This window comes from Spermophilus citellus, assembly GCF_964194105.1.
Source record: "Spermophilus citellus genome assembly, chromosome: 2".
Taxonomy (NCBI): domain Eukaryota; kingdom Metazoa; phylum Chordata; class Mammalia; order Rodentia; family Sciuridae; genus Spermophilus; species Spermophilus citellus.
The window spans coordinates 205,793,003-205,816,770 of NC_138183.1; the positions used below are offsets into that span (position 1 = coordinate 205,793,003).

The 23,768-nt window shown below is 45.1% G+C and overlaps 1 long non-coding RNA gene across 2 annotated transcripts; it reads left to right on the forward strand.

Moving 5' to 3' along the window:
* The first annotated feature begins 404 nt into the window (after positions 1 to 404).
* Positions 405 to 17,827, forward strand: LOC308642011. 2 transcript variants are annotated; one of them, XR_014020482.1, is made up of 3 exons: positions 405 to 567; positions 6,321 to 6,397; positions 17,693 to 17,827. It is a non-coding gene; the product is annotated as an uncharacterized lncRNA (long non-coding RNA). The 2 variants fall into 2 exon arrangements; XR_014020483.1 differs by lacking the exon at positions 405 to 567 and adding an exon at positions 2,153 to 2,264.
* The last annotated feature ends 5,941 nt before the right edge of the window (positions 17,828 to 23,768 follow it).

Below are 23,768 nucleotides of genomic sequence, written 5' to 3' on the forward strand. Positions count from 1 at the left end.
CAGTCCAGGGTTTGTAATTGACTTCCTTCATGGCCTCTCGTGAGGATGAAATGAGATCAGAAATGTCAAGTGCCCCACCGGGGGCTGGGCGTCTAGTACGCTCAATAAACTTGAGATCAAATCCCAGCTTTGCCACTGACTAACTGAGTAATTAGGGCATGCCCTGATCTCCTCGGTTATAGAACACAACAGATAATAACAAAAAGTGTCTGGGATTAAATGAGTTAATACACACCAAGCGCTTTGACCAGTGCTTGTGCTGAGTAAGCATGGGAATACTCAGTCATGATGTTAAATATTACCTCAGTGATAGAATCAAGCCATTAAATCACTCAAGCATTCCGTGTGTCTTTATTTAGAGTTTATTATGTGCCAGGCACTGGGGATGCAGCAGTGAACAGGAACCTTGTGGTAGGTAGGATGGTGACCCCCCAGGCAGGCCGACGTCTCCATCCCTGACGTCACTGTGTGTGTTATGTACATGGCTGGGGGAGCTGAGGTCGCAGGTGGAATTAAAGTTGTCCGTCACCTGGCCAGAGATGGGGAGGCGCCTTCGAGCTCATCCAGGTATGGCCAGTGTGATCACAAAGCAGAGGAGCCAGGGGAGAGGTTTGAGTGTCAGGATGGTGGCTTTGAGGATGGAAGGGACCCTGAGCCATGGTCTGAGGTGGTCTTGGAGCTGGGAAAAGGCCAGGAAAAATTGTCCCCTTCAGCTTTAGAAAGAAAACAGCCCTGCCCTTCATCTTGGCCTGGTGAGAACTTCAGAACCGTAAGATGACAAATCTGTGTTGCTTTAAGCCACTAAGTTTGTGGCAATTTGTCATAGCAGTCACAGGAAAGTAATATAAACCCTCCATGAGGAGTGTCCATTCTTCATGGGTTTGAAGGGCGGGACACAGGGGTCAGCCTGGCTAGACCTTGTTGGTCTGCCACCCCTCTAGCCACAGCCATCTCCATGCCCCATGGCCCTCTGCTCACACAGGGCTGAAGGGTGGTCCTACTCTGTCCAGGAGCTTCTGGGCTCTGGCAGGAAGGACACAGCTAAGGCTCATAGGTTCCTGGGTTGGGGAGGGGGCTGGTGTGCCACGCCTGGCCCAGGAGTGGGTATGGCTGCTGCAATGAGCAGGTTCCCAGATACCTGCTGGTGGGGAGAAGAGAAGTTGTGATTTGTCAAAGCCAAGAGAGAAGGCTGAGGTGAGCAGGCTGCCTCTGCGAGAGTCTCCCCAGGTTTCTGTAATTACAAGCTCTTGATTGCACATAATCAGGAAAACCTTGACTCCGCCCATTCAGCCTTGGAACACAACACTGGGTTTGGCTCTCATCTGGCCAGGCTGCTGGGCTGCTTAGAGAAGCCTTCTTCTTTCATCTTCTAGGCCTTTAATTGGCAGGTCTGAGCCCAGGGAGCCACCTCAGGAGAGGGCTGAGGCCTGAGTTAGATGGTGCCTCCTCGGCCCCTCCCTGTCCAAGTCACTGAAGTCTCTGCTCCATCCCTGAACTGGGCCAGAGGTCTTGAGCAGCTCAGTTTACCAGCAGGTGGGGTCTGCTACTCAAGGTGGAGCTCAGGGATCTTACAAGGATGGTGCCTTTTGGCCCATGTTCAGGAACTCAGGCTGTGCACTGCTTAAGGGCACTACATCTAAAGGGTGTTATCCTAAAGGCAGACTATTAATTTAGGTGAGGGCACACTGGATGGCAGGCACTCTGGGCTTCCAGGCAGGTGATTTGGCAGATTTCCCTTTGACCTAAATTCACAATGGCCCACAGGGCTGTGCGTGTGTGCACCCTGACCCCTGCACTTCAGAGGCCCTTTAAGGCTTGATTCCCAGGACTGCAAGACTTTGAACCTGTCATCTGCCCACGCTGGCACTGGGAGTGAGTGTGCATCATGGTGTGCATTCTGTGGAGTCAGGTCTCTTTACACTAACTTGACCTAGACTTTTTAACTTGAGGCAGGAACATCTTTTCCTAGTTTGCAGAAAGGCCATTCTGTGGAGAGACCTGACCCTTGGTTTCCCTTGGTAAAGTTTCCATTCTCCAATAGCTAGAGTCCTGCTCCCAGGGTCGGCTGGACCTGATTCCTATTCATCTCTGACTCTTACCCCAAGGCTGAGCCCAGACCTGTGCCACTGCCCAGTGCCCACAATGAACTAGCGAGCTACCTGGAGCCCACCTACCCTTCAGTGTCCTCTGCCAGGGCCAGGCAGGGGAGGAGCGAGCTGAGGAAGTCCTCTCTGACAGCAGGCCTGGGAAGCCTGGAGGAGCAGGTAGGCCTTTCCGGGGAGCAGCTTGGAGTGCAAACGCACATCCTCGGACACAGTGACCTCCCTGGGGAATTTGTTCTTAAGAGGATCCGTGCTCAGATTTTGCTGGAAGGATGTGTGTGGCAGTGCTGGTCACGTGCATGACAGTAAAGTCAACCCCATGTCCGTGAAGTGGAGGGACAGCTGACTCCAGCAGCCCTCTGCTGTCTGTCATGGGGTGTTCCTAGAAATCTGTTCCCAAAGTCAGATGTTTGAAAATTGGACAGTAGTTTATTTTTAAAAACTGATGAGAGCTTTTAAGGTTATGAGAGATGTTTATATCTTGCCTACAAATATACAAACATGATTAAATCACTGATTGACTTTTTCCCAGGGTTTTTTTTTTTTTGAGATATAATTGACAAATAAAAATTGTCTATATCTGAGGTGGATGCACCATTTTTCCATGGACATCTACATTGTGGAATGTCACCGCAGTGAAGCTCATGCACACCTCCATCAACTGGTCACATAGTGTCTTTGTGTGTTCCTGGTGAGAATGTGTAAGATCTCCCAGAAAAAATTCAAAGAATGAATATAGTACTGTTAAGTATAATCATCATGTTCTAAGTAGCTCTCCAGAACTTCTTCATCCAGCAAATGGAAACTTTGTACCCTTTGATATCTCCCCATTCCTCCACTCCCAACTCCTGGCAACCATCGTTCTAGTTTTTTGACTTTTTTATATTCCACGTATAAATGAGATCATGCTGTGCCTGTCTTCCTGTACCTGGCATGGTTCATTTGGCATAATGTCCTCAAGGTTCATTTACATTTTGCAGATGACAGGGTAAAATCACTAACTGTCCATCTCTAATGAATGAATGAAATTACTAACTATGCCCAACCTTCTTATATACAGTCTTTAACAATATGTGTCTTGGTTTGCTCAAAAGTAACCCTTGTTGCAAACATTTGAATGCACGTAGTTTATACTTGAAATGATCCCACCCAAAATTCTGATAGGGACTGGGTGCAGTGTCAAATGTCTATGATCCCAGCAGCTCAGGAGGCTAAGGCAGGAGGATTGCAAATTTGAGGCCAGTTTCAGCAATTTAGACCCTTAGCAACTTAATGAGACCATGTCTCAAATTAAAAAATATAAAGGACTGGGATGTAGCTCAGTAGTAAAGCGGCCCTGGTGTTCAGCTTCCAGTAAAAGAAAAGAAAAGGAAAGAAATGCAGATAGGAGATAGTGGAGATGGAGTAGGGAAAGGAGGAAAGAAAGCCAAGCTAGTGAAGAATGGCTTATCAGGCACATTGCCACTGCAGGCAGTGGAGCTGCACTCCCCCGGGAACTCTGGGAAATAGCGCAGATACTGACATACATGCCTGTGGGGGAGGGAGCTGGGTATCTACCTACCACCTCCCATCACTCATGGAGGTGGGCTGTTCCTAAGGGGCCTGATGTCCCAGCACTTCCTGTCCTGCTTAGCAGGCTCCCTGCCCAGAAGAAGACCTGACAGCGTCCCCAGCGTGATCCTGAGGGGAAAGCTTTCTAAACTGTGCTCCACAAACACTCAGGGGGCAGGTTGGCTGGGAAAGTGTGTATTCAAAGCTGGCTTTGAGGGAGATAGAGGAGAACTTTCTGTCTCAAAGCTCCATCTTTGGGGGACTCAGGGGTGTAGAGAGCTTTTACAAGAGACAAGTAGGCCTGGGGGAACAAAAGGGGGGGAAATTCACACATGTAGATTTAGCTAGCCAGAGAGCATGTCAGACCTCATTTCCTTGGTACCGGCAGGAGGTTTTTAAAATTTTCAGTGGGAGGAAGTTCAGAAGTTAAAACAAGTTGGAGCTTTTAGTTTTAAAGGGGTGTGTTTCACCAGGGGCCGTGCACCCAGCAGCCAGGTGCTGTGTGTGTTGGGGTGAGAGGGCAGGGCACTGATAGTGTAGGTCACGGCGTGCCTCCGGATTGTGTGGTTTTTCTTTTCCTTTTTTTTTTTTTAATTGATTTTTAAAGAAATAAATGACAGTGGAATGCATTACAATTCTTATTACACATATACTGCACAATTTTTCGTATCTCTGGTTATATACAAAGTATATTCACACCAATTCGTGTCTTCATACATGTATTTTGGATAATGATGTCCATCACATTCCACCATCCTTGCTAATCCCCTGCCCCTCCTTTTCCCTCCCACCCCTCTGCCCTATCTGTTCTTCCCATGTTCCCCCTCCATACCCCACTATGAACAGCCTCCTTATATCAGAGAAAACATTTGGAATTTGTTTTTGGAGGGTTGGCTAACTTCATTTAGCATTATTTTCTCTAACACCATCCATTTACCTGCAAATGCCATGATTTTATTCTCTTTTATTGCTGAATAAAATTCCATTATGTATATATGACACATTTTCTTTATCCATTCATCTACTGAAGGGCATCTAGGTTGGCTCCACAGTTTAGCTATTGTGAATTGTGCTGCTATAAACATTGATGTGGCTGTGTCCCTGTAGTATGCTGATTTTAAGTCCGTTGAGTATAGACCAAGGAGAGGGACAGCTGGGTCAAATGGTGGTTCCATTCCTAGATTTCCAAGGAATCTCCATACTGCTTTCCATATTGGCTGCACCAATTTGCAGTCCCACCAGCAATGTATGAGTGTACCTTTTCCCCCACATCCTCACCAACACTTATTGTTTTTGTCTTCATAATAGCTGCCATTCTGATTGGAGTGAGATGGTATCTTAGAGTAGTTTTGATTTGCATTTCTCTGATTGCTAGAGATTATGAACATTTTTTCATATATTTGTTGATTGATTGTATATCCTCTTCTGAGAAGTGTCTGTTCAGGGCGTTGGCCCATTTATTGATTGGGTTTTTGGGTTTTTTTTTTTTTTTTTTGGTACTTAGCTTTTTGAGTTCTTTATATACCCTAGAGATTAGTGCTCTATCTGATGTGTGAGGGGTAAAAATTTTCTCCTAGGATGTAGGCTCTCTGTTCACCTCACAGATAGTTTCTTTTGCTGAGAAGAAATTTTTTAGTTTGATTCCATCCCATTGGTTTTAATTCTTGCTCTATAGGAATCTTATTAAGGAAGTTGGGGCCTAATCCCACATGATTAAGATTAGGGCCTACTTTTTCTTCTATTAGACGAAAAGTCTCTGGTTTAATTCCTAGGTCCTTGATCCACTTTGAGTTTTGTGCATGGTGAGAGATGGGGTTTAATTTCATTTTGTTGCATATGGATTTCCAGTTTTCCCAGCACCATTTGTTGAAGATGCTATCTTTTCTCCAATGCATGTTTTTGCACCTTTGTCTAATATAAGATAATTGTAATTTTGTGGGTTAGTATCTGGGTCCTCTATTCTGTACCATTGGTCTACCAGTCTGTTTTTTCTTTAATCTTATTTTTTTCCTGAACACTGAACCTATAGGTGACAGACAAATCCAGAGGTGCTAAGCAACTGGGTGAGACCCTGTCTCTAAATAAAATACAAAATAGGGCTGGGGACATGACTCAGTGGCTGAGTGCCCCTGAGTTTAATCTCCAGTACCCACCCACCCCCACAAAAAAGAGGGTAATGATTTGAGAGTGAAGGTTCCTAGCCTCTGGTGGACAGAATTTTCTGTCTTTGTCACAATGTAATTATCTCCAGGTATCAACATTTTTACATTTCTATTACTGCTACTTTTTATAAACAGCAGGAACCAAATGACCTTTCTATGTCAGAGCTTGGAAAAAAAACAATAATAGCTAACACTTAGGAATGCTGAGATGGGCCAGGCTTACTTTATCCTAGAAGCAATGCCATGATACATATTGTTACTCTCCTTGCTATTTTTCAATTAAAGAAATGGAGGCCCAGGGAGGTTAAGTGATTAACTTAAGAACACACAGACATTAGGTGGTATAACCTGAAGTCTAACTCCAGAGCTTATGGGCTTTGTGTGTGTGTGTGTGGGGGGGGGGGGAAGTAATCCTGAGTGTCAAATCCAAGGTCTCATGCATGCTAGGCAAGCACTGTACCTTTGAGAGAACACTACCAACCCTTTGTATTTTATTTTGCAACAGGTTCTCACTAAGTTGTCCAGGCTGGCCTTGAAATCTGGATCCTCCTACCTCAGCCTCCCAAGTCTCTGCTATGACAAGTGAGTGCCACTGTCCAGTCAGTTTCTGTTTTTAATCAGCTTGCCCTCAGAGGCCGCAAGACTATTCAACATGGTCTCGCCACTGACTTTGAAAGCTTGAACATGGCAAATGAAAGAGAGTTTAGGGGTGTCCTTTAATGATGTACAAAAATGTCAATTTTTCAAATTTGAGTATGTCAACAATAGTACAGTATGAAGAGGTCAGTGTTGGAGGAAATACACATTTTAATGTGTGAACTTGGTTTGGCTAGAAACCTTTCATATTTTCTCTGACCTGAAATGAGTTCTCAAGGCACACCTGTCTGAATGAGGGGAATTCAGGCCTTGACCTTCTCCCCAGGGCTGAGAGGGGTGTTCAGTGCCAGAGGCTGAGGTCAGGGAGAGGAGGTGAGGTGGGGGAGGGGGTCCACTCTGAGGGCTTCCTTGACACCCATTGCTGTGATGCCTGGCCACATCATCTTCCTCATCCTGGCCACATGTCCTCTGTGGGCCCACAGGCTCTGCCGAGTTCCCAGAGCTCTCAGAATATAAGAACATCACCCTAACATCCCTGGCCATGCTGAAAGCCAAGGTCCAGGGCTATGTTTTCAAAGGATCCCCAGAAAGTTTATCTGGGAAACTCAATCCCAATGCAATGGTGTTGGGGGCCAGGGTATAATGGGAGTGAAATTGGTCACCAGGGCTCCTGCGTCACCGGTGGCTTAATGCCCAATATAAAAGGACTTGAGGTGCTTCAGTCCACATGCAAGACTCCGTCTGGGGTGGGGGTGGGGGGACAAGTTTTGGAACCAAACACCGAGAGCAGGTCATCTCCTGTCCAAGCCTCACTTTTCCTCTGCCCTCATCAGGGAAGTCCTTTGGTTTTTGCTTTCAACGGTGAGAAAAAGCTGTTTAGTGACTGTATACCTCCAAATCTGGTGTATGGTGCATCCCAAATTCCTTTCTGTCCCCAATGTTCTGGCTATCTCTTATGGCATGACAAACTATACCCTGAGACTTAGTGGTATAACACATGCATTTTATTTTGGTCTGGGGTTGCTAGATAAAACGCTGCAGATATTTACCTGTAAATACTATTATATCTTCAGATGAAAACATTTAAGGTTTTCTTTAACACAATACAGATGGAAATTTGAGTTTTTATAGTCTAAATATATCCCATGCAATATTCGGGACATACTGGGACTAAAATAAAAAAAAAAAATCATGGTGGATCTAAAATTCAAATTTAACTAGACTTTCTATTGTTTTATTGTTGAATCCAGCAACCCTCGTGAGGAATTGGGGAAGGGTCTGGCGAGGGCTGAAAAATCCACTTCCAAGATGCCTGTTTGGTGCTTGGTGACCTTGGCCTTGCAGGTCAGGTCACCTGAAGTGACATCCTCTAGGCTCTCTCAGCATGGCAGCCTCATGGTCATTGGCCTTCCTCCCTGGTGGTTCGGGAAATTGCCTTTGGGAACAGGAAATGGCAGCAGCCATTCTCTTCAGCCTGGGCCTTGGCAACATGGCCCCTATGGCTTCTGCCTTATTCTATTGCTCAAGCACCAGGGAGCACAGACCCCACCTCTCAGTGCAGCAGTGGCACAGTCTGTGGTCATCTTTCATCTGTCTCCACCACGGAGGAGGAGTAGACTGTCCTCTACCCCAAAGCTTGGCGGTCATCTATTTTTCTCTTACATCATCCCTTTCCTGAGTCAATGGCCCCGGCTCAGTCCAGCTGCTGTCTGATGGGGGAAGAGTCTTAGAATAAGAGGAAGTTCAGAAGGTGTCTTACCGGCAGGTTTTGCCCTGCTGACACCTTGCCTTTGGATGTCTGGCCTCCAGAATGGAAATTCTAGGTTTCTGTGGTCTTGAGCTGTTCAGACTGTGGTGGTTTGTTACAGCAGCTATGAGGAGCTAATACAGCCCTTCATTCCTTGAATCAATACCCAGGGATAGGCACCACATTTTATTGCCTTACTCACTATAAAGATGGGGAAACTGAGATTCTTACCTGGGCTTCACAGCAGAGTAGAACTCAAAACCCAGATCCCTCTGTCCCCAGTATCTGAACCCTCTCCAGGAGGCCACAGCTGCATCCTATAGCCCCAGGTTTCCAGCAATTTTTGTCAGGCCTCATGCACTGTTTCCAAAGTCAATTCTCCTTATCCTGTCTGGCAGCCTGCAGTGACAAAGAAGCCAGTCCCTAGGGCCTCTCCATGGCAGGAGCTCTCTTCCTCTTGGACCTGCGCTGCATCAGACCCTGCCCTGACCCCCATCCCTAACAGCACGTAAATGCAAGCTGGGATGAATGGAACTGGGCAGCTGGGTCCAGGTGCGTTTTCTGCCATTATGTCTGCAGCTGCTGATAAGCCACTGTGTCACTTCACTGAGCCAGGGTGTGTCCCTCACAGGGGAGCCACAGCCTCTCCTCTGGCCAGGAGAGGACCGCCTACCATCACTTTCCTTTCTTTAGATTCTTTGTTTCTGGTTTTAAAATGAAACCATACTTTTTGAAATAAAAAATTAGAAAAGATAATGAAGGGCAAAGAAAAAAACCCCCAGAATTTATATAGCTGATAGCAGTGTGCTATTTATTTTTGCACAGAAGGGAAAAAACCAGATGCATTCAAATGCTTCTGGTTATATCATATATATAGGATTCATCCATTCATAGCACATATTGAGATATATTTAAAAATAAATATTTATATAGAAACTCATTTTACTCTTGGAGAAATCTGGCTCTAAGAATAATTTTGTACATTAATTTCTAAGCACTATCAAGGTCTTTATAAATTTCTTTGTAAATATCCCTTTCATGAATGTATACTATTTTATCAAGTGGCTTATCATTCCTTAATCATTTATTTTTTCTATTACTAAGCATTCAGGTAATTTCTAGTTTTTCATTACCACTTTGAAAATGATATAATCATTTTTGCTGATGCCCTTGACATGAATTATCGGGTTCAAGTCTACAAAGACAATTTTTTTTAGAACTTCAAAGGATAATTCACATCCCATAAAAATCACACATGGTAAACCTACAATTTGATGATTTTTGAAAAGTCTACACAACTATGCAGCCGTTCCTCAATTCAGTTTTAGAATTTTTTTTTAAAAATCATCCCTGAATGTTTCTTTGTGCTCATTTGTAGTCAAATTCACACCACACTAACCCCAGGCAACCACGAACCTACTTTCTGTCTCTACAGTTTTGCTTTTGGGGAGCATTTTGTATACACAGAAGCATATGATACGTATTCTGCACATGTGGCCCCAGCATGCTGGCTTTGTGGCCCAGGTGTCGTATCGTGGACGGTTCCTGTGTTCCTTTATCACCGGGGCACCTCGTTGCCCATACGTTACCGCAGTTGTTCTATTCACCTGTGAGGGACGTTCTGATTGTTTCCAGCTGTGGAGAGTGAGGCCGCTGTGCTGCCTACACGTGAGCCCTGGTGAGCACACACGTTTCCGCCCGTCTTGTTAGACACCTGGGAGTAGGTGTAATGAGGAGCCTACACGTGACGTTTTAAGAAATGGTCCCACTGGTTTCCGAAGTGGCCGCTCCACTTTATTTTTCCACCAGAGTCAACACTTGTCACTTTGATTTTGCTCATTCTAATAAAATACACATCAGCCTCTCTTGTGGCTTGAATTCACATTTTTTTCCTAATACCTAGTCACGGTGAATGTCTTTTCAGGTGCTTGTTGACCATTCATGGATCTTCTTTGGAGAAATGTCTTGAGATGTCTTTTGCTGATTTTTAAATTGGGTTGGTTGTCTGTCTCATGATTGCAAGAGTTTTTTATTTTGCAAACAAATTTCTGATCAGGCATACAATTTGCAAATCTTTTATCTGGGTCTGTGGGTAATTTCTTTATACATGTGTTTTCATTTTATTTTTGAGATGGGGTCTCCCTATGTTGCTCAGGCTGGCCTCGAATTCCTGGGCTCAAGCAATCCTCTCACCTCAGTCTCCCAAATAGCTGGGGCTACAGGTGCATGCCGGTGTGCTCAGCGTCTTATTTATTTATTTATTTTTAATCAGGGATTGGATCCTGGAGCACTTAACCACTGAGCCACATCCCCACTCCTTTTAAAAATGTATTTTATTGGGGGCTGGGGATGTGGCTCAAGCGGTAGCGCACTCGCCTGGCATGCGTGCGGCTCGGGTTCGATCCTCAGCACCACGTACAAACAGAGATGTTGTGTCCGCTGAAAAAAAACTAAAATAAATAAATAAATTCTCTAAAAAAAATGTATTTTATTGAGAGACAGGGTCTCACTAAGTTGCTTAGGGCCTTGCTAAATTGCTGAGGCTGGTTTTTAACTTGCGATCCTCCTTCCTCTGCCTCCTGAGCCACTGGGATTACAGGTGTGTCCCACTTGCCCAGGTGTCTTCATATTTTTCATGGTGCTTTTTGAAGAGCTAAAGTTTGTAATTTTGATAAAGTCAAAAAATTTAATTATCCTGTTTGGTGACTTGTCCATGAAAGTTTTACCTAACAGAAAGTCACAGACATTTCTATTGTATGTTCCTAAAGTTGTTTTTTAAAACATAACTTGAAAATAATTGTGTTCCCTTTTACATTTTGAAAATAATCTATGGCATGATAAAAAAGTAGAAATTATAGATGAGCAAAAGGAAGAGAATATAGATCACTTGTAACTCTTTAACCAGAGATAAGCCACTATTTTTTATTTGTTCTAATTAGTAGAATGCACTATGACACATCATACATAAATGGAGTATAATTTTCAGTCTTCTGTTGTATGTGATGTAGAATCACACCGGTTGTGTAATCATATATGCACATCTGATATTAATGTTTGATTCATTCTACTATCCTTCTTACCTCCATACCCTCTATTCTTCCTTCACTCCTCTCTACCAAATCCAAAGTAACTCTATTCTTCCCTAGCCTCACCACCCCCATTGTGTCTTAGCATCTGCATATCAGAGAAAACATTCAGCCTTTGATATTTCCAGATTGGCTTATTTCACTTAGCATGATATTCACTGGCTCATTCCATATGCTACCAAATGCCTTAATTTCATTCTTCTTTAAGGCTGAGTAATATTCCATGATATATATAACATTTTCTTTATCCATTCATCTGTTGAAGGACATCTAGTTTGGTTCCATAGTTTAGATATTGTGAGTTGAGCTGCTATAAACATTGATGTGGCTGCATTACTATAGCATGCTGATTTTAAATCCTTTGGGTATAGACCAAGGAGTGGGATAGCTGGGTCAAATGGTGGTTCCATTCCAAGTTTTCTGAGGAATCTCCATACTGCTTTCCATAATGGCTGCATCAAATGCAGTCTCACCAGCAATGCACGAATGTACCTTTTTCTCCACATTCTCACCAACATTTATTGTTACTTGTATCCTTGATATTGTCATTCTGACTGGAGTGAGATGAAATCTTAGTTTTTAAAAATATTTATTTTTTTAGTTGTAGTTGGACACAATACCTTTATTTTTACTTATTTATTTTTATGTGGGGCTCAGGATTGAATACAGGGTCTCACATGTGCTAGGTGAGCGCTCTACCGCTGAGCCACAACCACAGCCCTGAAACCTTAGTTTTGATCTGCATTCCTCTAACTGCTAGTGATGTTGAACATTTTTACCTTATATCTGTAGATAAGTTGTGTTTCTTCTGTGAAGTGTCTGTCCAATTCCTTAGTCCATTTATTGATTGGGTTATTTGTTTTTTTGGTGTTAAATTTTTTTAGTTCTTTATGTACCCTGGAGATTATTGCTCTATCTGAGGTGCATGTGGTAAAGACTTTCTCCCATTCTGTAGGCTCTTTGTTCACATTATTGATTGTTTCCGTTGGTGAGAAGAAGCTTTTTAGTTTGAATCCATCCCATTTATTGATTCTTGATTCTACTCCTTGTGATTTAGGAGTCTTACTAAGGAAGGCAGTTCCTAAGCCAACGTGGTGAAGGTTTGGGCCTACTTTTTCTTCTATTAGGCACAGAATCTCTGTTCTAGTGCCTAAGTCTTTGATCCACATTGAGTAGATCGTGCACGGTGAGAGATAGGGGTTTAACTTTATTTTGTTACATGTAGCTTTCCAAGCATCATTTGTCAAATAGGCTATCTTTTATCCAGTGAATGTTTTTGATGCCTTTGCCAAAGGTATCTCCCTAGAATGAGGTAACTGTATTTATGTGGGTTTGTCTCTGTGTCTTCTATTCTGTACCACTGGTCTACATGTCCGTTTTGGTGCCAATACTGTGCTGTTTTTATTAGTATGGCTCTGTAGTATAGTTTAAGGTCTGGTATTGCGATGCCTCCTGCTTCACTCTTCTTGCTAAGGATTGCTTTGACTATTCTGTGTGTCTCAGTTTTCCAAATGAATTTCATGACTGCTTTTTCTAGTTCTATGAATAATGTTATTGGGATTTTAATAGGAATATCAGTCACTATTAATGTTTGCCAATATTGATTATCTTGTACTGCATAACAAATTATCCCAGCTAAATATAACAGCTAAAACAGCTCAGAGTTTCTGTGGTCAAGAAACTGGGCCTGCTTTTCTGTCTGGCCTTGGCTCAGGAACACTCACAAGGTTGTGGTCAAGGTATTAGCTGAGGCAGCAGGCATCTCAAGGCCTGACCGGGAGAGAATGTGTCCCCAGGTTCACTCATGGGGCTGTTGGCTGAGTGTATCAATTCCTTGTCCTGTTGGTGTCTCTACAGGACATTCCAGGTTTCCCTGAAAGCGAGCAAGAGAAGCCATGTCACCTAGTCTCAGAGGTGATGTTCTTTCAGTTTGTGCTCTATTGTTATTTGTAGGAGTTGGTCCTGAGGTCCAGTCCACTTTCACACAGTGTCCTTCCTGTTGGTCACCTTGTGAATTAGGTGTTAAGTCGTTACCTATGCATCATTACTTTGTGCCAATGCAGGACCCTTTTTTGGATTCCAGATTCTGCTGGGTCAGGATCTTCACAGATGAGAACTGCAGCCGTCCATATACCTACCTTCTAGAAACTCTAGGTCTTTCTAGTGGGAGCTGGTTAAGAGTTACAATAGGTAACTGCTCCTTATGAATGACAACTGCACAGATGGCTTAGCAGTATGCTTACCCCCCACCCCCCAAACAGTGTTTAGCACCAATATGTTCCAGCTCCTCGTTCCCAGGGTGGGGGATACCATTTTTGCCTTGTATTCTTCAGGGAGCCACGTTTAAGGGTCCCAAGTAGACAGAGCCCCAGTCATGGGGCCTGGCTCTCATGTCCTTCCTCTTGGGGACTGCAGAGGTCTTTCCGTGGAGGGGACCTGGAGGCTGCCTGCCTGGTGCTTGCTCCAGAGCAGCCCTGACATCAATCTGTCAGTCCAGAGGCCACTTTTAGATGCAAGTCTGCTGGTGTGGGGACTTTATGAGAACAGGAATCCCTGGCTGTGAAATTGCTGGCATTTCATGATGTGAGAGAAGATTTACAAGCTCTGTGCTGAGCTGGGCTCTAAATTCAGGCCAAGCTGTTATGCAATCCAGCCTGTGAGGCTGGCGGAACCTGAGGGGGTGGCAGGTGGAAGGAAGGGGAAGCCATCATCCCACTGTGCCTGGGAACTCTGCCCTATCCAAACACCCATCATGGGTGGATGCATTCATCCATGTCCACCTCTGGGAGAGGTCACCTGCAGTGATTAGTGAGCCAGTGGGCAAGTTGCAACATGAGACACGGTGGACTCACCACTCAAAGGTGGCTCTCTCCCTTTCTCCCTAAGGGCCCCTCTGCGTGGGCCCAATATTCTCCCTTCCACCCACTCCAAAGGAGATGCAAGCACACCTTTTCCATAAATCCCGTAACTGTTTTGCATACATATATGCATTTTTTTTTGTGTGTGTGTGCTTTAGATTTTTTTTTTTTTTTTTTTTTTTGCAATCTAGTCTGTCTCCTCCACTCGAATTTAAATTCCCTGAAATCAGGAACTATGCACAGCACTGGTTCACATCCACACACAGGCTGGGCTGGCCTGAAGCTTCTGAGCTCCCTGGGTCTGGGAGGATCCAAACATGGATTCATTCATGGAGTGGACCGTTCACCCTCTGTGCCTCCTCAGGTCTTCTAATCTTCCTGGTGGCTTCACCATGCTGACATCCAGCTTGATATATAATCCAGTGAATAAATGGCTATGTGCATGCTTCCAGAGGTGGGGAGCTCAGGACCTTACAGGCCAGCCCAGCTCATCTGGATGGTTTTCCTTGGATTGTGCTTCCATTACCACCATGTGGCTTCTTCCATTGTCCTCACCTGAAGTCACTCTGCCCAAACCCCCTCCTCCTCTCCATTGTACCCTTCAGGGACTTGAAAATAGAGCCACATGCTTTTCAGGATGAGTGTCCCCATGTCTGTTGGCTGTCTCTTCTGTGAAATAGCCACCCTCGTCACTGTCCCTCAATAAGTGGGTGATGCTTGGAGCCTCTCGGGGATTCTTGGCAGCATGCAATGGACATTTAGGTCACATTTCCACACACGGAGTTTTTGACTAGAAAAAGAGCCAGTGGATTTAACTGAGAAGCAACATTTAAAACCCATTCTCACTCTGCTTCTTTGCCCAAATTTTCCAGTAAACAGCAGTCAAAAGAAGGAGCCCTGGATCTTGGGGGCTAAATGGCCCTATAGGCCACGTCCCCTCATACCTTGGAGGGCCAGGATGAAGGGTGTGGGAGTGAAGGCAGAGTGCCTTGCAGGGTCCCACTCTACAGAGGTGAGGGAACGGGCCCTTCTCTTAGCATGGGCAGTGCTCACTTGGCAGAGGAGGAGGAAGTGGGGGGTCTTGGAGCTCTAGGGCATGGCCAGAAGGGTCTGCAATAAAGGGCATATGCTGTTTGAAAGTGGGTATGTAATATTCTTGTTCTCATAACCTACAGATTCAATGCATTTGGTTTTTTTGCATGGTGGGGAGAGAAAACATGGAACACAGTGTATAAGGGTTGGGACACTGGCGTGACTACACTTGGTTCAGTCTGTTACACTTAGAGCATCCTCACCACCCTAGGCCCAGCTTGATGTGTTGATACTGATGCCCTGCCTGACGACCATTCAAGCGTCTAGTCTCTCTGTGCCCGCTGTGGCCAGGTCCTCTCGGGTTTCTTCTCCATCTTTCCCTTTCCAACAGCCTTAACTCCCCATGCTAAGGAATTTGTGGATATTTTTTAAATGTTCAACCACGATAAACTAAATGCCCAAGGAAATCCAATCTTAAGTGTTGTTTAAAGGCTGTTAAAATGGAATGCTCTTTCATCTTCATGACAAACTTTTAAGGTACAAAAATTAGTTGTGTAGAAATGTTCACATCTCTATCAATTTCCAGTCTAATAAACTGCTCCTAAGACTTTTCTCATTGCAAGTAGGTGCACTTTAGTTTCATTCTGAAAATAATCATGGCTTGGAATATTTTTAATGGAGAGTTGAGGGGGAAGGCGTTTGGGTGACAACCCCTCCCCCATCTTTTTTTTTTCCCCAGTAAAGAAAAAAAGAAAAACAAAATGAATTTCATCATCCCATGGAACCCTAGTGGGCAGCTGGGATTCAGATAACTGACCATGTCACTTAGGAAAGATGAATCAAAACAATACACTGTCACAAAACAAATAATACAAACTTTAAAAGGCAGGAAGTTCAGGGGTTTACAAAGGGTTGGATCAGTCATCCAAAGGAGGAGAGGAGCCCTGTTCCACAGGCATGAATGGGCAGCTCTTCAAGCGTCTCTTTTGGCAGGAAAGCCACCAGCTTTAGGAGTAAATGAGAGCTGCTTCTATCGCCATCAACTCCTGGTGTCCAGGACACTGACCACACCATCCACTCTGCTCATCCGGTCCACATGAGGTGAAGTCAATGTTTTATTTAGAGATACTACTACTATGACTACTATTAATTAATTTAATCTCACAATTAGAACATCAGACACTAAATGGACACACCTGGAATCCACAAGGCAAGGGCCTACCAGCCCTCACCAGGCTGTGGATCCCAGCCACAGTGCAAACTTCTCGCTGCCTCAGTTTCCCCTTTCTGACATGCATGGTTGCGCCAGGACTGAGCGTGGGAGGCTCATAGCAGCCACTGCTGTGTAAACAATGAGAGGTTCAGAGTGTCCTGAGGGCTCTCTGTGTCATTGGGCCCATGAAATCCGAGGACCAAAGGGCTAAAGAAGACGGAGCACCTTGTCCCCTGCCACTTGGTGCGCACGCCCTGTACCTTGGCTTTGCGGCTCCCTGAGGCGATGTGCTTGCTCTCAGCCAAAGTCAGCAGCTTCACCCGGTAACATTATAACTTTAATTGTGGTACTGAGCACCATGGTGCCTCTGGTCTATTTCAGTCTGAGCCGAGTCAAGGGGGGATGATCTGACTGCCGTGGTGTGTGCGCAGCCTGAAGGGTGCAGAGAAAGCCCTCTGAACAGGTGTCTGAGCACATAGATGTTGGCTCTGGGCAGCATGGGCTTGCATCCCAGCTCTTCCATGAATGGCAGCTTGCTCTTCTGGCTAACTTTCCTAATGTTGTTAAGACTCAGTCCCCCACCTCTAAATGGGAGATTAAAGTTACTGCCACACACAGAAGGTGGCTGTTACAGTGGAGTTGTGTGCTAAGGACACAGTCCAGGGCTTGACCCTTGCACTTCCACTAGGTTCCCTCCTGGCAGACTGGCAGAGGGGTAAGAGGGCAGGGTGCTGCCCTGGCCAGTCTGAGAGAAGCTGCTTCTTCCGCAGCACTGGACTGCACAGTGGGACCCATTCTTAGACTTGCCTTGCCCTGCTTATCTTTACGACTCCCCTTCTACTGAATCCCTGTACAAATCCCCTTCTAGAAGTTACTGCACATGGGTTCTAGTTTTCCCAGCCTCTCTTCCAATGCTCACCATACACCAGTACTGGGGGTTTTAGAGTCTGTTCTATTCTGGCCAGGCACATAGTCATCTGGACCTGGGACCAGTTCATCATTTGTTTACAAGGATTATTTTGGAGAATAGGCCACAAGTTTCCAGGACTACAGGATCTTTCTGCCTGTCCTCTCCCATTATAGTTAGATATGAAGTGTCTCCCAAAAGCTCATGTGTGAGACAACTGAAGAAGGTTTAGAGGAGTAATGATTGGGTTATGAGAGCCTTAACACAATCAGTGGATTAATTTCCTGACGTCCATGATGGGATTAACTGAGTGGTAACTGTGAAGGCACACGTAGGGTGTGGCTGGAGGAGGTGGGTCATCCAGGACGTGTCTTTGGTGAGTAGAGTTTCTCTCTCCCTCCCTCTCTCTCTCTCTCTCTCTCTCTCTCTGCTTCCAGATCATCATGTAGGCTGCTTCCCTCCACCATACTCTTTTGCCATGATGATCTGCCTCACCTCAAGCCCTGAGACATGAAGCTGGTTGTCTATGGACTGAGAACTCTGAAACTGTGAGCCCCTAAATAAACTTTTCCTCCTCTAAAATTGTTCTTGGCAGGTCTTTTAGTAACAGCAAGAAAAGAGCTGACTAAAACATCTCCTAAGCTCCCCAACACACACACACACACACACACACACACACACACACACATGGTGTGGACTCTCTCTCTCTCTCTCTCTCTCTCTCTCTCTCTGTCTGTCTCTTTCTCCCACTCTCCCTTGCTTTCTGGCTCATGAAATTCCTCACTCTAGTTGCTTGACCGCTGGGCTCATACCTTGTTGTTCTTGTTTGCCTGGTTTGGTTTCATTTTTCTTGCAGGTTTTGGGGAAAATAGTCTTTGATCTTTCTGAAAGTTAACAATGAGTAAAGACATTTACATAGAAGTTCTTCAAAACACAAACATTTGTTGCCCAGTTATGTAGTTTCTCTGTTGATCTCGGAAACCAAAGTTTTTATGGGGACATCTGCCATTGAAGAGTTTCTAGAGTTTACAATGAGTTAAAATATACCATTTGCAGTTACTTACTTGTCTTCACCAGGAACTTCCTCAATATTAAGTAACCAGTCAATTAAAAAAAAAAAAAAAACAAACAAACAGGCACAAATCGAAAACAGAGGACCAGCAATGGCAAGCAGGATCCCAGATCTCGGTTGTTGAGCTGGGGTGGTGTCATAAGGAAATGCTATTCTTACTTATAAAATGTAAAACTTGTGAAATACTTTTATATGAGTTCTTTTAAAGTCCACTTTTGTAGTTGTGAATTGGTGGTGTAGATTAACCTGTCACCGGCAACCTTTAAATTTCAATTCTTAATTTAAATTTCACATCAGAATATAATGTGGCAGGGTGACAGCTTCTGAGTCATTCAGGGACCCTGACCTCCTCCACTTTGGTCCAACTTCCTCCACGTCCTTGGAGTCCTCTTCACTTAGTGCACTGATGAGCAGCTTGAGGAGCCCATGGAAGGGTGTTAGTGTGGGCCAGGCCCCTCGGTGGGGCTCATCACTTCTGTCCCCACCCTATTGACAAAAACTTGATTGATGCTTGTCACACTTGACCACAAGAAAGTGTGTGCCCAGAGGAAAAGAGCAGATGGATAGTGGTGAGGAGCAGCAGTTTCTGCTGTCAGTATGTAACCTCGCCCAAGTGTGAACGCCATCAGAGAGCTTGTGGCAGGTGGAATAATGGAACCCCCAGAGATGTGCACATCCTAATCCCAGAACCTGAGAGTATGTGACCTTATGGGCAGAAGGGACTTTTCAAATGAGATAAAGAAGCTTGAGATGAGATTTTCCTGGATGATCTCAGTGATCCACCAATCAAAAGGTTCCTCATATGTGGATGAAGAACTCAGGGGAGTCAGAGAGACTTGAAGATGCTCTGTGAGTGGCATTGGAGACAGAGACAGGGCCATGAGGCAAGGAATGCAGGCACCTGCTGGGCTGGAAAAGGCGAGCAGAGGAATGCAACCCTGCTGGCACCTTGATTCTAGCCCAGGAAGCCCTATATTTGGACCTGTAAGGACTGTAAGACAATAAATCTGTGTTGTTTGAAGCTACTGTACTTGTGATAGTTTGTTGCAGCAGCAATAGAAAACTGATCAAGACCTGGTTCTATCTTGCATCCCTACCGTGTGCCTGACCGTGAGAGGTTTGCATTTTCCACCTAGTCTTCAATGGGGAGCAAACACCCCTGTGAAACAGGAACTGAAGCCATTGAGTGAATTTGGGCCATGTTAAGTGATGGGAGAGGATGTCATAGAGCTAAGGTAAGGAAGTCTGTTGGTACAGAGGAAAAACAAACTCAGGTTTTCCTATTAGACACAACAGATCAGTTCTGTGATTCCCAAATGTGTGGGGGTTTCTCCTCAACTGCAAGAAAGCAACTCGTTCTGTGAATGCCAACTGGGTGTTGTGTCATCGGGTTCAACTCTGGGGACTCTCTGTCTGGAGGTAGCATCAGATCCTGCATGTGGAGAACTCAGGACTGCTCCCACTTCAGATGGCGGCTGGCAGTCCAGGTCTCTGGAACTTCTAGAGGCTAGAAGTTAAGGTTCCCACACCCTCATCTTTCAGCTCGGTAAATTTGCTAGAGAGGCTCACAGATCTTAGGGAAAAACATTTATATTTATTGGTTTGTTATAAAGGGTATTTGAAGTATAAAAATAAATATCCAGTTAAAGAGATACCCAGGTGAGGTCTGAAAGGTCCTGAGCCTGGGGTCTTCCACTGCTGCAGAGCTGGTGGGTGCCACCTTCCCAGCAGGGGATGAGCTCTTGCCCACCCTCTTGTAAGCCTCCAGTACAGAAGTTCTAGAACCTTGTCCTTTCAGGGTCTTATGGAGACTTCACTGCATAAGTATGACAAATTTAATGCTCCTAGACTGAGTGGGGACCCTAAAAGTCCTGTCTGTTCAGATTCTTCTGGGCCTTTCACCTTTATGGTTCTGAATTTAATCCACAGATGCTTCAGGAATCAAGGACAAAAGGCCAAATATTAAACAAAAGATATGCTTATTATTGCAAGCATTTAGGGAACAACAAGGGCTATGGGAGTTATAAGCTAGGAACTGTGAATGAAAACCCAAATATTTATATCTCCTAATAATACCAGGGTGGTGACCGAACTTGGGGAAAGGAGGAATCGTGGAGGGTGGTGGCCTGGAAGGAGCAGAGTCAGAAGCATGTGGTTCCTTTCCTCCTGACTCTTGGAGCCCAGCCTGTGGGGAATGGAGTGTTTTCTAAAGATGGGGTGGTGTCAGGGGATCCAAGCTTGGTTTCTGGTGAGGACATGAGAAGAAAGGGGACGTGGTCAGGAGCTCAGGGTCTGGAGTCAAACTGCCAGGGTTCAAACTAACTTGCCCCACATCCTCTATCCAGCTGTGTAACCTTAGGTGTAATTAACCACCCCCAAATGTAGTGGAAAACAGCATTTTGTTATGCTCAGACATTCTGTGGGGTGGGCAGGGTGGGCTGGGAGAGCTTTCCTCTGATCTGTGCTATCTGGGCCTCAGTGGGGAGCTTCTGGGGTGACTCCACAGCTGGGTCTAGAAGCATCTGGAATTCCTTGTGGGCTGTCAACCAGAGTTTATAGAGAACATTCATATGTGGCTTCTCATGGGTCCTAGGACTCCTCACCACATGCGACCTCCGTAGTCCAACATCTTATGTGAAAGTTAGGTTTTCACAGGCAAATGCCCAGGTTCATACAGTGGAGCCTATGGCTTCCTGTGCAGCTTACCTCAGAAGTCCCCTGTGTCACTTCTGCTCTGTCCTATTAGTTCATCATCAAAACCCACCAGACTCAAGAAGGAAATTGGATTCTGCCTCCTGGCAAAGCATTATCAGATAGCAATATTGTTGCAGCCGTCTTTGGAAAATACAATGTGCTACGTCTGGCAATTTCTTTACTTTCTCTGAGATTCAATTTCTTCATCAGGCAGATATTGGGTGTGATGTTAATGCATTGGAAGCCTTTGGCCCAGCCTCTGGTGCATGATGATATCCTAAGTGTTCCTGAGACAGCAGGGACCGACGTCTGGTCTTTCCCTAGTTGCATCCACAGTGCCTCACACAATTTCAGCATGTGTATGAATCTAAGAGGTTCATTTGTTTATCTATTGCCATGTAACAACCACAGCAAAATGTAGTGACTTAAAATGATAGTGATCTTATTTTCCCAAATTCTGTGAGTCTGCTATTGGTCTCACCTGGGATCATTCATGTGACTTTACTTACAATCTAGCAGTTGGAGAGTCTCGGTTCCCTCCATGTGGCATTTTTATCTGGCTAGCTCAGGCCCATGTGCACCATGGTCTCAGAGTTCCAATGGCAGCCAAAAAAGGAGGTCCTAATGAGCTTATATGTCATTAGCGCATTTCTGTTGGCCATGTATCTTAGTCACTTTTGAACAGCTACAACAGAATACCAAAGACGGGGTGGTTTATAATGAAAAGTTCAAGACTGAGACGCCACATCTGGTGAGAGCCTTCTTGCAGCATCATAATATGGCAGGAGGTATCACGTAAGCAAGAGAGAGTGAGCAAAGGGACCAGACTTGGCTTTTGTAAAGAACTTATTCTAACAATAATGAATCCGTGAGGATAATAGTATGAGGCTATTCATGGGAGGAGAACCCTTTGACCTAACCATCTCTCAACTCTGTTGCATTGGGGATTAAGTTTTCAATACATGAACTCTGGGAAGACATTCAAACCACGGCCCCAGAGCAAGTCACATGCCAAGCCTGGATTCAAGGAATGGAGAAAGAAACTCTACTTTTTCATAGGAGAAATGGCAAAGTCACATTGCAAAATTTTCAGAGATAGGAGGAATCACTATAGCTGTTTTTGCAGATAATCTAATAGAATCAATAATAGAGATAAAGGATAGCAGTTGGGAGGGGCTGGAGAAGCACAGGAGGAAGAAGTGCTGAGCATGTGTGGCACTTGGTCCACACATGTACCAATCAGAGGGTTTTGCTCCAACTTCTGGATTTTGCATAACAAAGTTCAGAGAAGGGGCAAGCTCCAGTTGACTGACAGGGCAGCTCACAAGGTCACCTGTGACCGGATTCTTTCCATTCATTTTCTGTCCTCCTGGGTGAGAACTTTGCCTTTAGACTCTTAAAAGATGACTGCAGCAAACCCCAGAGTCCCTTCTAGACACACGTAAAAGAAAAAGTGGAAACGCTTTTTCAGGATTCAGACCTGGGAGGCTTAAGGAAACCAATGTATGTCCCATACTTCAGCAGGTTGGAAGTCCAAAATGAAGGTGTTGCAGTCCATGTTCCTTCTGCAACCTGTAGGGGATCCTTCCCCGCCTCTTCTTAGCTTCCAGTGGTTTTCTGGGCATCCTGGGCATTCCTTGGCTTATAGATGCGTTATCCAATCCTCCATCTTCAAATGCCATCCTCCTCCTGTGTCTTCACATAGTCTTCCCTGAGTGCATGCCTATGTCCAAATTCCCTCTTTTTATAAGGATACCAGTCAAACTAAGTCCCACCTTCATGACCTCATTTCAACTTGATTACTTTTGTGAAACAAAACAAAACAAAACAAAAACTCCTTATTTCCAAATAAGATTACATTCCAAAGTACCACAAGTTAGGATGCTGATATATCTTTCAGGTGAACACAATACAGCCCATGACACCTGCTCAGAAGACTCATCATCTGGGGGGACATTGGAGTGAGCCACAGTGACCCCGCTGCCCAGAGACAAATTAGTGTGTAAGTGAATGAAAGAACAGGGCACAGGGGCCTCCCATGGAGTCCAGGGCTAGCTTTGAGGCTGGAACATAATTTTAACCCTGAAACTCTGAGGATCTTTGGGCACTCATGCCTTCGGTTTATGACAGATTGTTGATCACAGTTATGACTTATCTCCAGCTGCCTCTTTGGTCAGGAACAGAGAACAAATGCTGTTCCTCCAGGAAATTTTGACGATACACATTTTGACGTGGCTTCAAGGAATGCATCATGAGGATAAGTACAGCCTGCTTCTATGGATGCCTGGCAAGTGAGCACCCCATACCACAAACCATCGTCACCACAGCAACTGCCGGACAGCAGCAGCTACCTAGCAACACCGCCTCCCTCTCCCGCCTTCCCTCTCCCTTCTGCTGTGTGGGGCCTTCAGGCACTGGCTTCCCTTTAAGGCAGCTGCTGTGGGTGGAACAGTGGGAGTTCACTGCGGAGAAAGAGGGCACTCCTGGAGGCCCTGCTCTCAAAGCTTCCTGGGGTTGCCTTGTCGTTTTAGCATCTGTTTATATTTTCTTCATTCCTGAATGTACTGAGCACTGAGTAGCTAAACTTGAAATTTGCACCCACCATTCGAAGTCCTGAATAAATAGGGGAAGCCAGATCAGAGGTTGCCACACGTCAGAGCAGGCGCGGAACTGCTCACCTGAGTGCTTTGGAGTAAGTGGAGAAACGCGGTGGAGTGGGGTTTCAGAGTGCCCCTGAGAAGGTCCAG